Source organism: Panicum virgatum, chromosome 2K, assembly GCF_016808335.1.
Source record: "Panicum virgatum strain AP13 chromosome 2K, P.virgatum_v5, whole genome shotgun sequence".
NCBI classification, from domain to species: domain Eukaryota; kingdom Viridiplantae; phylum Streptophyta; class Magnoliopsida; order Poales; family Poaceae; genus Panicum; species Panicum virgatum.
In genome coordinates this window covers 11,780,946-11,797,456 of record NC_053137.1, presented here as the reverse complement: position 1 = coordinate 11,797,456, position 16,511 = coordinate 11,780,946, and the positions used below count along the sequence as shown (strand labels likewise).

Sequence of the window (16,511 nt, the reverse complement as noted above, 5' to 3'; positions counted from 1 at the left end):
GGGGCGGCGCTCGCCAACGGCCAGGGACGGCGGGGGCGGGGCGGCGCTCGCCGGCAGCCAGGGACGGCATGGGCGGGGCTGTGAGCCGCCGGCACGGCGGAGGCCGGGGCCACGCATATGGGTGGGCAAAATACTCGAACCCCGAAACCCGTACCCAAAAAACCCGAGCCCGAAAAACCGAACACTAAATCGGGTTCCAACCCACGGTACCCGAAATTATTACGGGTGATTCGGGTATCGAACCACAGTACCCGAACTACCCGAAACAGCCCAACCCAAGTATGTTTATTCACTGCAGCCCAGCCCACCAAACTTCTTAACCCTAACACTAAGCAGCCCACCAGCCCAACACTCCCACACCACGTCGTCACCCACCCGAGTAAACCCCCTCCCCATAGCCGCCAGCCCCCCACGCACCTTTTTTTTTGACACGCCCCCACACACCTGGATGGCTGGATCTCCACCACGCCACCGTCCAGGCGCCGCCCCGAGCGGCGGGTGCCCCATGCCCGTGCGGCACTGCGGCAGAGCGAGACGGCGCCCGAGCCCCGCCGCGGCGCCTCCTCGACGAGGCGACGTGCCCCCGCCGCTGACTGGCCGCAGATTGCTGCGCCGCCCCCCATCCCGTCGGCCTTTGCGCCTCCTCGCCCCCGCCCCCACTGCCGCTGCCAGTCTTCGCGCCGCAGCGCCTCCTCGCCCCCGCCCTCATCGCACCACCGACGCTCCCGCCTCCTGCCGTGCGGGGCCCCTTGATGGAGCCGCCGCCGCCGCTTTTGCTGCAGGCTGTAGCACTCCGGCTTGAAATCGGGTAGTTCGGGGTTACCCGAACCCGAACTTGAATTTTCGAGTACCCAAAATTTTGGGTTTCTATTATTTCGGTCAAATTTCGGGTATCAATTCTCAAAACCCGAAATTTCAAAAACCCGAAAAACCTGATCCGAAATTTTCGGGTTATCCGAATGCCCAGCCATAGCTGCGCGCGCCGACGGCCAGGGACGGCGGGGTCGGGGGCGGAGCGGATGCAAGGGGGAGCGGGCCGCGGGAGGTCCGCGGAGGAGTGGGCAAGGGAGATGGGGAGCGGAAGGGATCTTCTTTTTTTGCCCAGTGATGGGGGCGAAATAGAAAACAGGATAGCTAGCGGAATAAAATACAGAGTCTGTTGGATTCAAGTTTCGATGAAAATTTTCTTCTCTTAGCAGGTGGCTGGATGCTATGCATCCCTATCGTTCAATGTCCTCTGCTTGCTGTACGTGTTGTTTCACGGGACAATACTGAGGGAAAACTAGAACACTTTCTGCTGTACAATAGTGTTGACGCATTGGCTAGTACCTCCTCCGAATCCACAAGATTATATAGAAAAAAAAAGAAATATATGATCCTTTTTCGAAGATCCGTCAACCGTTGCCCATTTCTACCTGTCCGGACTCTGGACAGTGGCAGTCACCGTTGACCAGACTGTCTAATTCTTAACCATATCCGTGTGGCTAGCTGCTGCGAGGGCACTGGGCACGCATACACCCATATGGCTTTACGAAGCTTCCTCGAACCAGACATGGAGGGCCTCCGAGGAGGAGTATCACTATGGTCAACTAGGTGGCGAAATATCCGAGGCCATTGATCGATCGATCATGCTTGCCGCTGTTTATTAGTATTATATATAGCAGCTCCAAGCTTTGAAGACGGAGCACCGAGAGGCATCAGGGAGGCCATCCCAGCTAGCCGGCCGGCGATCGAGAATGGCCGGCGCCGGAGGAGGAGCGGGCGCTGTTCCCGCTGCTGTTTCAGGGCCACATCAGCCCGATGCTGCAGCTGGGCGGCGCGCTCCGCGCGCGGGGCTCGCCGTCACCGTCCTCCACACGGCGTTCAACGCGCCGGACCCCGCGCGCCACCCGGGCCTCGCCTTCGTCGCGGTGCCCGACGCCATCCCGGAGTCCGCCGCCGCCAACGGCATCGCCAAGATCTTCGCCCTCAACGCCGCCATGGAGGCCTCCGGGCGCGTCCGCGCCACGCTCGCGTCGCTCATGGCTGCTGCTGCGGCAGGGGGAGCCCCGCCTGGCGTGCCTGGTCCTCAACTCCACCCTCCCCGCCGCCCAGAAGGCCGCCGCCGCCCTCGGCCTGCCCACGCTCGTGCTCCACACCGGCGGCGCCGCCTGCTTCCGTCTGTTCAGGTCCTACGACATGCTCCACCGCAAGGGCTATCTGCCATCCACATGTTGGCAGTGGCGGAGGACAACCAAAAATTTAGGTGTGGCGGTGTATTTCTAGACTACATTCATATATTGTACGGAAATAAAAGTTCACAACAAAACCATCGTTTAGAAATACCTTAAATGAAGAAAAACATGTAGATTACACATCAAATCAACAACGGAACCAAAATAAGCTGTTAAACAAAGAGAAAACATAAATTAGTAGTGAAACATTAGAGTTAAAATATTAAATGTAATACGAGATATACAATTAGAGTATAGAGTTATACCGATAAATTTATTAGTTGCGTTCAGTCCGGTTGCGTTTAGGATGCTTCGGCAATTTCATATTTCTATCTTTCTTCACTTGAAATGCTTTTTTGATAGATTGAAGATCAATTCCTTTAAATATCTCCCTCTCAATATACACAACCATTAAGTCATTAAGCCAACCATCAGACATCTTGTTCCGTAACTCAGTTTTAATTATCTTCATGGCTGATGAGGGGTCGCCGACGCGGCAACGCCGAGGCCCGAGGCGGCGAGGTCGACGAGGGGGCAATTCAGAGTTGCATAGATTAGGTCCAATGAACAGTTACGATTCTGAATCAAAAAGGCATTCAGGATAAATTAGTGTTCATCAAAGCATATGGATTATCTGGATACAGGTCTGAATAAATCAGAAATAAAGGTCTGCTTTTTGATTCAGATCACAAAATTCAGAGTTGGATAGATTAGGTCCAATGAACGATTACAATTCTGAATCAAAAAGACATTCATGATAGATTAGATTCAGTTGGTTAAATGTAGCAGATGCAGATACCAAACTGAAAATAAAAATTCCAGGTTTCGTTGGGGTCGGCAGAGGTAGAACACATACCCAAACTGAAAATAAAAACAGCAAACAGACGGTAGCACAGGCAGCAATGGAAGGATGATTTAACTACTCATCTTGCAAACACTCACCAGGATCTGGTTGGGGGCGTCCTCTGCCTTCCGGTGACAGTGCGGCCGGGCTGTGGCGGTGGCGGGTTCGCTTGTGAAGGCCGCCAGAAGTTGGGACTGCAGCAGCTTGATGGGCGCCGGCAGCAGCCCCTCCAACCTTGCTGTAGGCCGCGCGCCCTCCTTGCCTCGCGTGGCCTGGTTCAGGCGGGCGGTTGGCCGGATCGCCGGATCCAGGCGCCGCGGATCGCTGGAACCAGACGCCGCCGGAACAAGGCGTTTGCTGCGACGAGGGGGCGCCGGCCGCCGGGGCTAGGTCGACGAGAGTCGAGAGGGCGCCGGGGGCCAGGGCAGAGTGGCCGAGGCGGACGACGGGCGCGGGCGTGCGGCTAGGGTTCGGAGCAGGGGCCAGGGCGGAGTGGCCGAGGCGGACGACGGGCGCGGGCGTGCGGCTAGGGTTCGGAGGGGACAGGGGAGCTCGGGGCAGTCCTGGCTTGGGGAGTCGCTAGGACGCCAGCCGCTGGCTTCTTGGCCTCTTGGATACATGGGCTGGGCTGAAAAATATGGGGGTATGAAAAAAAATTTTGGGCTTTAGGTATGGCGCGCGCCATACCGGGCCATACCAGGCCCTCCGCCATTGCAGGTTGGTACCAAGACCCCCCTCTGTTTCTTTCTACAAAATTTTAGAATGAACTTCCCCTGAATCAACAACCTAGATAATTATGGACAAAAACTTGCAAAACCATTTGCCAAATCTGTTTCTTTTACTACTATAAAGAAGCACAATTTCGCCATGACAGCTTCTTACCATGCTAATTTAATCTACTCTCTGCATCAATCACGTCAGAGTCCAACCTGCACAAGCCGATAAAGGAGCTGCCACCGCTGAAGGTGAGCGACCTGTTCGACCCAAGCAAGCTCCCCAGCAAGGAGATCGGGCAGAGGATCCTGGACCTGGCCACGGAGACCACGACAAAGTCCTCCGGCGCGATCCTCAACACATTCGAGGCTCTCGAACCCCGCGAGCTCGAGATGATCCGCGACGAGCTCGCCCCCAAGGGCATCCTGCCCTTCGCCGTCGGCCCGCTCCACAAGCTCGCCGGCGACGGAGCCGCCGCTGCCGCCGAGACCACCACCAGCCTGCTCGAGCAGGACCGCAGCTGCGTCGAGTGGCCGGACGCGCAGGCCCCTGGGTCCGTGCTGTACGTGAGCTTCGGCAGCGTCGTCCATGTGACCCGCGACAAGTTCACCGAGGTCGCGTGGGGCCTGGCGGGCAGTGGCCGGCCGTTTCTCTGGGTGGTCCGGCGCGGCCTCGTGCTCGGGGCGGAGCCGGAGCGGCCGCCGGAGCTCCCGGAAGGGTTCGCCGCGGCGGCGGAGGGGAGGGAAAAGGTCGTCGAGTGGGCGCCGCAGCAGGAGGCGCTCGCGCACCCGGCGATGGGCGGCTTCTGGACGCACTGCGGGTGGAACTCCACTCTGGAGAGCGTCTGCGAGGGGGTGCCAATGCTCTGCCGGCCTCTCTTTGGGGATCAGCTGGCCACCGGGAGGTACGTGGCGGATAGGTACGTGGCGGATGCGTGGAAGGTTGGGGTTCTGATGGAGGGCTGTGTGCTCGAGCGAGGGGAGGTCGAGAAGGCGATCAGGAAGCTGATGGAGGAGGAAGAAGATGGTGATGTTGGAAACGCTCAGGAACGCGTGTTCCGCAGGCTCGCTCACAGCCTCGCTCTCGCTAGCTCTCTCACTCACCGATGGACGGAGGTGGAAGATGAATAGTGTTTTTTCGGCGACGAACGCCGTGGAGCCAAATGCTCTTGTATCTTGGCCTTCTTCACACTAAAATGGAATCGGCGCCCTAACAGGAAGGAGCACGGGGGTACAAATAGCCGAGGCGCGCTGGAGCTAACCTCCACGCCTGGCACTCTCGCCATGATCCCGTGCGACCCGCACGACGCTGCCAGCGACACGTTCGCCTGCACAACACGGCCACGCACTAACGGATCAGCAGCACGCACGCCTCCCCTCTAACCAACTCGGACCCAGCCCACCGCAGCACCCCTGCTGGCTCGAGCTTGATCCAACACACCGGAACGCAACACGACATGACACGTCGGGCCGCCATGGCCGCAGCTCTCCTGCCGCTCATGCCCGACATACGCACACAGCACACACATCGTGGCTTATTTGCTAACAATCTTCCCCTAAGCCACAACTCCACCTAACCTACGACGTCGTCGCCCATCCTGACGTACAGGACGTCGGCTCCTCGTCGACTGTCAGGAGCGCCCCTTCTTCGTCTTCGGGGCTGCCGCATGCTCACCGTCGCCGGAGTTGATGCCGCTGCTCCCATCGTCATCGTTGCCACGGCCGCCACTACGGCCTTCACGCTCAACGTGAACCACGCAGCATGCATCGCCTCTGCACGCACCCGACGGCCTTCCTCGTCTTCTCTGGCGACACACGCCGCTCTGCCGTCGGCGACACACACCGTCTTCTCCGGCTGCGGCAACACACGCCGCTGCGGCGACAAACGCCGCTGATCCCCGCCCACAACAACGCCCTGCCGCACCAAGACAGGACCGACGCACGGTCCACTGCCTGGCCGCAGCGCCTCGCGTCGCCACGGGTTCCCTCACACAGATCGACACACGACCCATGGACCTTCAGCAAGCCGCCAGCCGCGCACATCGTTGGCCGTCGTGCGTGCCACCCCCACGCCGAGCATCATGCGCGCGCCATGCCGCGGCCCTGACAGCCGCCTTGCGCTGCTGCTCCCACCATGCGCTGCGTCTGTGCTAGCGCCCACGTGCTACCACCGGCGACCCCGTCGCTCAGTGCGCGGGCGCCCTGCACGTGTCGCAGCCCGCGGCTCCGCGGCCGCCGCGCGGCCTGGCCGCCTCCCTTCTCCCCAACCATGCTTTGATACCAGATATTGGAAACGCCCAGGAACGCGTGTTCCGCAGGCTCGTTCACAGCCTCGCTCTCCCTAGCTCTCTCACTCACCGACGAACGGAGGTGGAAGATGGACATTGTTTTTTCGGCGACGAACGCTGCGGAGCCAAATGCTCCTGTATCTTGGCCTTCTTCACACTAAAATGGAACCGGCGCCCCAACAGGAAGGAGCACAGGGGGGTACAAATAGCCGAGGCGCGCTAGAGCTAACCTCCACGCCCGGCACTCTCGCCATGATCCCGTGCGACCCGCACGACGTTGCCAGCGACACGTTCGCCCGCACAACATGGCCACGAACTAACGGATCAGCAGCACGCACGCCTCCCCTCTAACCAACTCGGACCGAGCCCACCGCAGCACCCCTGCTGGCTCGAGCTTGATCCAACACACAGGAACGCGACGCAACATGACACGTCGGGCCGCCATGGCCGCAGCTCTCCTGCCGCTCATGCCCGACATACGCACACAGCACAAACACGCACACACGCCGTGGCTTATGCTAACAGGTGAGGGGGCGCCATGAGGGGGAGAGCGGGGGAGCTGAAGGAGAAGGCAAGGATGTGCGTTGAGCGTGGCGGGTCTTCTCAGCAGGCCGTTGATGAATTGGTGGATCACATACTTCTCTTTGAAAAGTTTCCTCTTTTTCCCCCCCTAGTTGTAGCATGCATCAGGTATGTATGACAGTATGAGCAGGACCATGGATGCCTGGATTCTGGAGCTGTGATTTGTATGCATGCATGCATGGATCTAGCGGAATAAGTCGACCTTTTTTATCCGCACAAAAAGTCATTTTTTTGTTTTCTACTGGGTTTATAATTGTTGTTGTTTGCCATCATAAGCATATATTGTGTGCTGTGCTGCCTTATATCATGTTCAGTCATCTTACTACTACTAATTGAAGGTCTCTTTTAAAGTCTCCAGGTGAAGCCATCTAAAATCCTAGATAAACAGTCTAGTGTAGTACACAGTGTCCCAGCGAGTTGCAAATCATCAAACATGTGTAGCAAAAATTACATATCAAATAATGTCTTGTAGCAGGTTAAACCGATTGTAGCAACGAAAACCGCGAGGAAAAAACAGAAACGAATAGATCATGTTCATATCTGCAGATTAGTTGAATGAATCACACCATGGAGTGAGGCCACTTCTTCTTGGCCATCAGATGTGTGTGGCACCTCCATCTCACAGCTCGTCACGTAGCCGTGTGTGGTATGGAGCATGTTTCAGACATGCGCTTTTGCCAACTCTTTTTTTTTTGACGGGAACAGGAGGGGCAATCCCCTACTGGAATTTATTAGCAAAAAAGCAAAAGCGTTTATGTAAAAAAAAAGGAAGAGAAGAGCAACCAGAAAAATATATACTTTATGCTTCATTTGACATTTTGAGGTCCAGATCCAGTGGAACATGGGGGTGAACTGTTTGATGGCCTACAATTTGTCTGTAAGCCCTTGAGGACGTATAATTTGAACTAGGTAGTGGCAGAGATCTCTATCGTCCAGTGTTTTTTTTGACCATACATATCTGTATTTCATATTAAGGAAAAGCGTACACAAATACATATGAATACAGACATGTACCCACGGGATACGGAGACACCTGTTCAAGCCAAACAACACGAAGGACCTAGAAAAACAAGAGAAAAACATCGACGCCCCTGGATCCTTCGAGATCCACCAAAGGTCGACCACCTCGCCGCCGGCCGTCGCCGCCGAAGAAGGAGCCGAACCTCACCTTGAGTTGGAGAAGCCCCATCGCACGCTGGCTTTGTTGGAGTCGAAGTAGACACCCGTCATGGAAAATGGGATGAAGCTGTCGGCGGTCACCCATCGACTGGAGCGTCGCCCCAACTTCTCCAACTCCCGAATCTGAGCTCGCCGCCGACGACCATCGCCACCGGGGGGAAAAAAGAGCCAGATCCGGCCATGCCGCAACCACAACACCCACAGATAACTCCGCCTCCTTGCAAAAGAAAAGCAGCAGCAACATCACCTGAAGCCGATGCGCCGCCAACCAACTCCTAGGACGATTTCCGCAACCTCTCCGATGATGCCGGAGGGGAACGTCACCGGGGCGAAGAAGAGACCGGAAAAGTTTATTCCACTACGTCGTCGCCATCTCCGCCATGCCAACGCCGCCAGGAAAGACACACCACCGCGGATTTAGAAGTCCCCGGCAAACCCTAGCTCCATCGACGAGAAGCATCGACGAGCAAAACCTAATTCTAGATAAGTAGCTACCTAACCTAACTACGTCCGCGCGACGATTCCCCGGTCCGCCTCCATCTCCGGTGCCTAATCGGCCGCTGGAGAGGGAGGGGACCGACGGAATCGCCGCCGGAATCGCGCTCGCCTCCTCTTCGCCCTTTCTCAACTGTAGCAGGGGAAAGGTCGAGAGCAGAGAGACCATGGTTTTAAATAGCGGGCTATGACAAATAGCGGCGTATTTTTTCCGAGGCTATGAGGCTATAGCGGAAGCTATAGCGGGCTATGACAAATAGCGATTCACTACTAAATCATGAAAAATACAAGTAATAGATGCACAAAAATTTAGTAATTAGCGACTTTCATAAACATAAATATGTTTCTAGAGCTATGGGAACATTACTTAAGTTGACAATGCAATAAAAATCATACAATCAAATATTTATTTGTCCAAAAGACCAAAACAGTAGCACTGAGCTAAGGATAAAGCTATAGCGAAACTAAAGCTATGCTATTTAGCGCAGCTATAGCCTAATTTAGCATCCATAGCTGCCATAGCGGTACAAATACAAATAGCGTAGCGGAAATCCTCTAAAAAAGCTATAGCGGGGATATAGCGAGGCTATAGCCCGCTATTTAAAATTATGAGAGAGACTCTGCGTTTCGTTCACGGCTTTTCTTCTTCTTGGCTAGGCACTTTCTATCGTCCAGTGTTTGTTGTTGAAGAATGTTTTCATGCCCAGCAGGCTTTTGCCAACTCTTGGTGGACCAACTATTGGAAGCGCCTGCAGACTTTCATACCGGGTGGGTCTTGCTGTAGCAAGAAGCTGAAACATATGTACCTGCTAAAAGTGTCGGCAAGCTAAGCTAGGCAGATGGGGATTGACCACCAGATTTGCAACTGACACTCTCTTGATGCAGCATGCAGCGCCTCGCATTTAACATGAATTTATAACAAACACGTCTACTAAAATCACTACATTTGCGGCGCCTCGCATTTAACTCTTTTCGGCTGGCTGCGGCTGGAGGCAGGTACTGATTTGTTGTGAGAGAAAAATAATACTGGCTGGCTGGTGCCGGTGACTGTTGCTGATTTGGTGCGAGAGAAAAATACTACTGGCTGGTTCCAGTCGAATAGAGTGATGTGATGTTTGCAAAAAATTTGAATTTTTTTTTGCTTTTGTTTCATTTTCAATTGTGATGTGATGTTTGCTAGAGTAGAGCCGCGCAGATCTTCATAAGGCTCCAAAGAATTGCCACGGCTGGTCAATTCAGATGATTCCTTATGCTTGTGCATCACATATTCACAGTTCGCACCAATATTTTAAATCGCAGGCTAAGACATTTAGCGGCAGGATTGTCGTTACGACGTTTTGCGGGCTATAGCCGACATTTAGCAGACTAAATGTCACAACGGCTGCTCTTCCTAGAAGCTACAGTGGTTTATAACAAAAGCTATAACCGGCTATTTAAAACATTGGGTCCCACACAAAGACAGAGGCCGTACTAATCGTATGGACAAGGATCACTAGCCTGTGATCTCCCCAGTAACCACCCGCGGCGGCAATGGCCGGACGGGAGCAGCACGGCGACGGCGGCGTCCACCGCCGCCGCGTCGTCCACCGCCGCCGCGTCGTCCTCTTCTCCCTGCCGTTCCACGGCCACCTCAACCCGATGCTCAAGCTCGCGGCGCTCCTCCGCGCGCGGGGCCTCGCCGTCACCGTCCTCCACACCTGCTTCAACGCCCCCGACCCGGCGCGCCACCACCCGGAGCTCGCCTTCGTCCCCATCCACGAGACGCTCCCGGGCGAGGCCACCTCCCCCGACTCCGACATCCTCCGGAAGCTGCTGGCCCTCAACGCCGCCTGCGAGGCGCCCTTCCGGGCGGCCCTCGCATCGCTGCTGCTGCGCAGCGGCGGCCGCCAGGACGTCGCGTGCGCGGTGGTCGACGGCCAGTGCTACGCCGCGATGCGCGCCGCCGGCGAGCTCGGCGTCCCCGCGCTCGCGCTCCGGACGGACAGCGCCGCCGCATTTCGGAACATGCTCGCGTGGCCGCGGCTGCGCGACGCCGGCTACGTTCCCATCAAAGGCAAGCACGCAAGCTACGAGCAATCTTTTTTTTCTCTCTCTCTCACACTGGATATTGGAGCTCGGTGATCATGGCAAATGTTCCTGCTACTGCAGAGGAGCAGCTGGACGAGCTGGTGCCGGGCCTCGAGCCGCTCCGGGTGCGGGACCTGATCCGCGTCGACGGCTGCGACGCCGACCAGCACTGCCGCTTCGTCGCCTCCGTCGCCGACGCCGTCCGAGCCGCGGTGTCCGGCATCGTGATCAACACGCTCGAGGCAGTCGAGGCGCCGGAGCTGGCCAAGATCCGGCGCGAGCTGTCCCTGCCGGCGCTCGCCGTCGGGCCGCTCCACCTGCTGCTCCGGGCACCAGCGGCGGCGGAGCAGAGCCTGCACGAGCCCGACCGCGGCTGCCTGCCGTGGCTGGACGCGCGCCCGCCGCGCTCCGTGCTGTACGTGAGCCTCGGGAGCTGGCCCGCGTCGACCGCGGCGCGTTCGAGGAGATGGCGTGGGGGCTGGCCGGCAGCGGCGTGCCGTTCCTGTGGGTCGTCCGGCCGGGCTCGGTCGGCGGCGGCGCCGCCGCCGACGGCGACGAGGCTCCGCCATTGCCGGATGGGTTCGAGGAGGAGGCAAGGGACAGGGGGAAGATTGTGAAATGGGCTCCGCAGAGCGAGGTCCTGGCGCACGCCGCCATTGGCGCGTTCTGGACGCACTGCGGGTGGAACTCGACATTGGAGAGCGTCTGCGAGGGGGTGCCCATGCTCGTGCAGCCGTGCTTCGCGGACCAGATGGTGACCGCAAGGTACGTGACGCACGAGTGGGGTGTCGGGCTGGAGGTTGGGGAAGAGATGGTCGAGAGGGGAATGGTGGCGAAGGCGGTGGCGAGGATGATGGCTGGGGAAGGTGGAGCTCAGATGAGGGAGAGGGCACACCGTCTGCAGATGCAAGCATCGGCTGCTGCGGCGAGCTCGGCCATGGACGGTCTAGTCCGGTTCATACTGTCCCTGTGAACTGCGGACATGTCTGAAATCTGAATGATTCAGGCACCAATGGTAACTTGAGAGGTAACCTTGGTACGTTTGCTAATTTGTCGAACAATGTGATGTGTTTCTGCCTCGTGGCAACAAACTGAATGCCAGTCTCACCAAATGAGATACTTCCATCTAGGGGAGAATCCAAGAACAAATAAACACGAACTGTTCATTGTATTTACATGGTGTACTATACTACTATGCTTGTATTTACATTCCATTTAAAAATGTAGACTTTTGAAAGTGTAGATCTGCACCCTAGACAGCAAAGAAAAATGTAGCTTTGGGCTCTGGATCAAAGGAGAAAACGTGTGGTTATGTGGTACAAAAAAATAAAGTGCGTAGAAATATATTGTTTTGTGATATGACAATACATGGAAGTGTAGTTTTGTGAAATTGACTCTTAAAATATGTACCTTTGTGTCACAGAAAAGTGTAGTTCCTTAAAATATTAGTAATCGGCCCAACAAAGCATTGGGCTTCGCATTATTCCAATGTTAGGCCTGGCTCACCAAGGATTTTTTTCCCCACCAAGGATTCCAGGACAGACTCGACTGACGGATCCAATCCAACTCCTATCTCTCCCCGACTTCGACCGGGGATCCGCCGCCACGATACGCCTCCGCCTAATATAGATCGAGCCGCCGCCTGCCGCTGTCACGCACGGTGGCTAGTCCACTAGTAGTGTGCGATGTAATAATGTAGTTATCGCCTATTGGGCCGTTTATGAGTTTGGGCCGGAGGCCGTATTGTAAGGCTGTTAGCTATATGTACTTCAACTGACTTCTGTCTGGGCATCGAAAAGAAAGGAATGGAAACTATCCTATCTGAATCTCTTTTCTTCCTCCCGTGTTCTTCCTCCTCTGCAATCCCCTTCTAAGTTCTTCCCGATTCCCCTCTCTATCTCTCGGAATCAGCTATCGTGGTGCTCTGGTCGCCTCATCGGAGGTCAGGACACTACAATTGGTATCAGACTCAGTCCTCCCTTGGCTCTTCTCCGCCCAGTTTTCCTCCGCCGCCTCCCTTGATCAGGTCTGCTTTCCCGGCGACTCGATCCGCTCCGCTGCGAATCCTTCCGATTCCGGCGTCCACGCCCCGCCCACCGACTCCCAGTCGGCGGCGGCCACGCAAATCGCCGGTTAGCCGCTCCGGCGCCGTCGACCACCACGATCTCTTGCGCCGCTTAGGGTTTAGTTGGGGATTTACTTGTTCTTCGCTCGGCAAGGCACTCGATTCACCACGGCGCCAAATCGCCAAGCTGCGCACACCCGTCAGATTTGCGCCGCCATGGATGAGATGGAGGAGCGCATACGCAAGCTCTTCGAGGAGAAGCTTACTACGGTCGTGACCAAGCTGGAGGACCTGTCCCTGCTGAAGGAGCAACTCACCGACATGAACACCAAGATGGTGGAGCAGGCGGGCCACCTCGACCAAGTCCAAACCAAGGTCGATCTGGCTATGACATCCCTGGGTACGGTTCAGCAGGAGCAGCTGCAAGTCGCCCGTGCGCTGAAGACCTCTGTGTTGCCGAAGCTGACCATTCCGGGCTGCGATGGCTCCGGCCTGATGGGTGCTCTTCCACGATTCCCTCCCCCACCGCCTCCACAGTATCATCCCTCACACGTGGTATTTCCTCAGTCTCTTGTCCTCCCTGATTCGAATGCTATTGCGTCTGATGTCGTGGGTACTGCTGGGGATGGTCGCCAACTGATTCCTATAGGCGTGGGTAGTTCTCGTACACATGGACTTCATGATGACTCTGGTTCTCGTCGCCCTTGGTTACCTAAGATGGAATTTCCTCGATTTGATGGTACTAATGCTAGAATTTGGATTGATATATGCACTGCTTATTTTGCTTTGTTTCAAATTCCTGAGGGATTTCGTGTTACTGCTGCCACTATGTACTTGGATGGTCGGGCAGCACACTGGTTTCAGGCTTATAAGGATTCCTATGGTGTCTTGAGTTGGGATCAATTCCAGTCTGCAGTACTTGCTGAATTTGATGTTACCACCCATAGAGATAAGATTACAGAGCTCTTAACTCTTAAGCAGTTTGACACTGTGGTAGAATATAAGCAGTCCTTTGAGCAGTTGGTCTACAGCATTCGCCTGTATGATAAGACAATTAGTGAACCATTCTTAATCTCTCAATTTGTGCTTGGACTTAAAGAAGAATTGCGAGCAGCGGTCGAGATTCAGTTACCTGACACGGTGACTAAGGCTGCCACTTTGGCTGCCATCCAGGAGGGCATGTTACTTAGACAGAAGACGCCACCCCATAAGTTTTCATCTCCCAAAAATCTTCCTGCTGGTAAACATGACTCTCCAGCACCACCTCTAGTTGGTGAGCTCTGGAAGGCTCGGCAATTAAAAGAATACAGGAAGCTCAATGGCTTGTGTTTCAAGTGTGGTGAAAAGTTCATTCCTGGTCATAAGTGCAAACAACCTGCCAGTCCCACTTTGAACTATATTGCAGTAGATGAAGGGGGGATGGTGGCATCATTTTATCAGATGAGGTGCTGGAACAGTTGGAATCTCCGCAATCAATATATGCTCCTGACGATGTATTTGTCTCTCTGAATGCTATAACAGGAGCTGACAAAGCTAGGTTGATTAAATTCAGAGCATTGGCCAGCAATCAGGTGGTGCTCCAACTGCTTGATACTGGGAGTTCCCATACATTCTTAAACGCCGGACTCTTGGACAAGTTGCCTTGTAATGTGATGGACATTGCTCCAACAGAGGTTAGGGTGGCTAATGGTCAGACAATTCTGTGCACTCAGATGGTGAAAAAAATTTCCTAGTGGGTGCAAGGCCACACTTTCACAGTGGATGCTTTGGTTTTACCATTGGGAGCTTATGATATGGTGTTGGGCATGAACTGGTTGGAACAATTTCGACCTATGACATGTGATTGGCAGGATAAATGGGTGGAATTTCACTATCAGGACAAATTGGTCAAGCTGCAAGGAGTGTTATCTCTTTCTCCTCAACTCCAGGAAATCTCTGATGAGCAGTTGCACAAGTCCAGTAAGGGCAATGATATTTGGGCTATGGCGGTTGTCACCCCTGCACTAGATGTGCCCCCTCCTCCAACACCACCAATTCCAGCCATTATCCAGCAATTAATAGCTGAGCATTCAGCTGTTTTTCAGGACCCCAAAGCCTTACCACCATCCAGAATCTATGACCATGTCATTCCATTGATTCCACAGGCCACACCCGTAAATTCAAGACCGTATAGGTATTCACCACTGCAAAAAGATGAGATTGAAAGGCAAGTCAGGGAGATGTTAGCAGCTGGACTTATCACTCCAAGCATGAGCCCCTTTGCTTCTCCTGTCTTATTGGTGAAAAAGAAAGACGGCTCTTGGAGATTCTGTGTTGATTACAGGAAACTCAGTGATATCACTGTCAAGAACAAGTTTCTGATGCCCATCATTGATGAACTGCTGGATGAACTTGCTGGAGCTCATTATTTTGCCAAATTGGATATGAAATCTGGTTTTCACCAAATTCGAATGTTACCTGCAGATGAGTACAAAACAGCATTCAAAACACATCATGGTCACTTCCAGTTTAGGGTCATGCTTTTTGGCCTCACAAATGCTCCTGCCACATTCCAATGTCTCATGAATGCCATATTTGCTAAATATCTACGGAAGTTTGTGTTGATCTTCATGGATGATATCTTAGTTTACAGCCCCACTCCGCCGCCGCCCACCACGCCATCGATTGCTAGGGTTCCATCTTGCAAATCGCCTCAAGCATCGAAATTTCCGAGCACTAGTTGTTAAGTCTCGCCGACGATGGCCGGTGGGGAAGGTTTGCGCAGGGGGTGCGCCGCCGGAGGCGTCGAGGCGGTGATAGGCGAAGGGGATGTTAGGGAGGCAAGCTCCGCCAAGAGGAAGGCTGAGGCGGTGGCTGGCCACCTGGCGCCCCTGCTGAAGGAGTGCGCCACTGTCGGGGAGGCTGGAGAGGAGGATGCAGGCGGGGTGACCGCCGTCGCGGTGGCAGTCAATGCAGCGCCGCCGGAGAACCGGATGTCTGTAGGGCAAATCCGTTTGATTCTGAACTACAAGCCGATAAGCTGGCCGAGAAAGCTCGAGGAGCTGAGGGAGAGCAACCCGAGTCTGGTCCCGCTGCCGGACGAGGAGATGGACGACGCCAAGAGGAAGCTCTACTCGCAGGCCAACGAGATCCGCAGCATGGATGAGAGGTATAAGGTGTTGCAGGAGCGGGTGCGCCATGAGCTGGAGACCAAGGGCTACGTCGAGCTGGACGACGACCATATGAGGCGCAAGGCGGAGGTGAACGCAATCGAGGAAGAGTTGATGAAGAAAGTAGAAGGCATGCTCCTCTATCTGACTGAGGGAAATGACGAAGACGATGAAAGCAGCGACGGCGATGATGATGATGATGATGATGAGTTTTAGAGCTGTACACAGCGGTGCATCAGGAGCATTTCACCCCTGGTATGGAAGTAACCTTAGGACTTGATAAGGGCAGCCTGAGCAATAGCAGATGCTGCAGCTATGATGCCTGCGGAGCTTCAGGAATACATTTTGGTCAGATCACATGAGATGTAAATCAAAAAAGAGGAAAAAGCTGTGAATGCGGCATATGGAATTGTAGAGTTTGCATACCTGGTGGCGAAACCTGAACTCTAAGAAATAGTGTTGTGTTTATTGAAGAGTAGTTATAATTACATTTCTTATCAGGACAAGAACAAAAATTCATAGAATTTATGAACCATGCTCAAGAACTATTGGGTGTTTCATTTCTACAAATAACACGGTGAGGGAAACATCAAATATCTTAAGATCGTCAGGCAAAATAAGGTTTCTCACTTAAAAAAGGTTAATAAACTTGATGCACAATCAGAGCGGCTGCTGACAGATTGTGACATTTTTAAATGCATTGTGCCGAGAAAGGAACATACTGCAGATTCAATTGATGCTAAGTTACATGCTGCCAATTGAATGGGTCACTGCCGTTTCACCATAATTTCGCAATTTTTAATGCAAGCAATTATTTCTGCAAAAACATGAGTTAAAAAAAACATATATAAAAAGATTCTACCTGCCAAGTAGCTTGTGCTCTATTCGCCCCACAATTGTAGCAAGCGTTAATACA

The 16,511-nt window shown here is 54.3% G+C and overlaps 2 pseudogenes; both read left to right on the top strand.

Annotated features, from left to right (window-relative positions):
* Positions 1–1,552: 1,552 nt before the first annotated feature.
* On the top strand, positions 1,553–4,990 carry LOC120695093 (annotated as a pseudogene).
* A 4,795-nt stretch (positions 4,991–9,785) lies between these two features.
* LOC120666655 lies at positions 9,786–11,748 on the top strand (annotated as a pseudogene).
* The last annotated feature ends 4,763 nt before the right edge of the window (positions 11,749–16,511 follow it).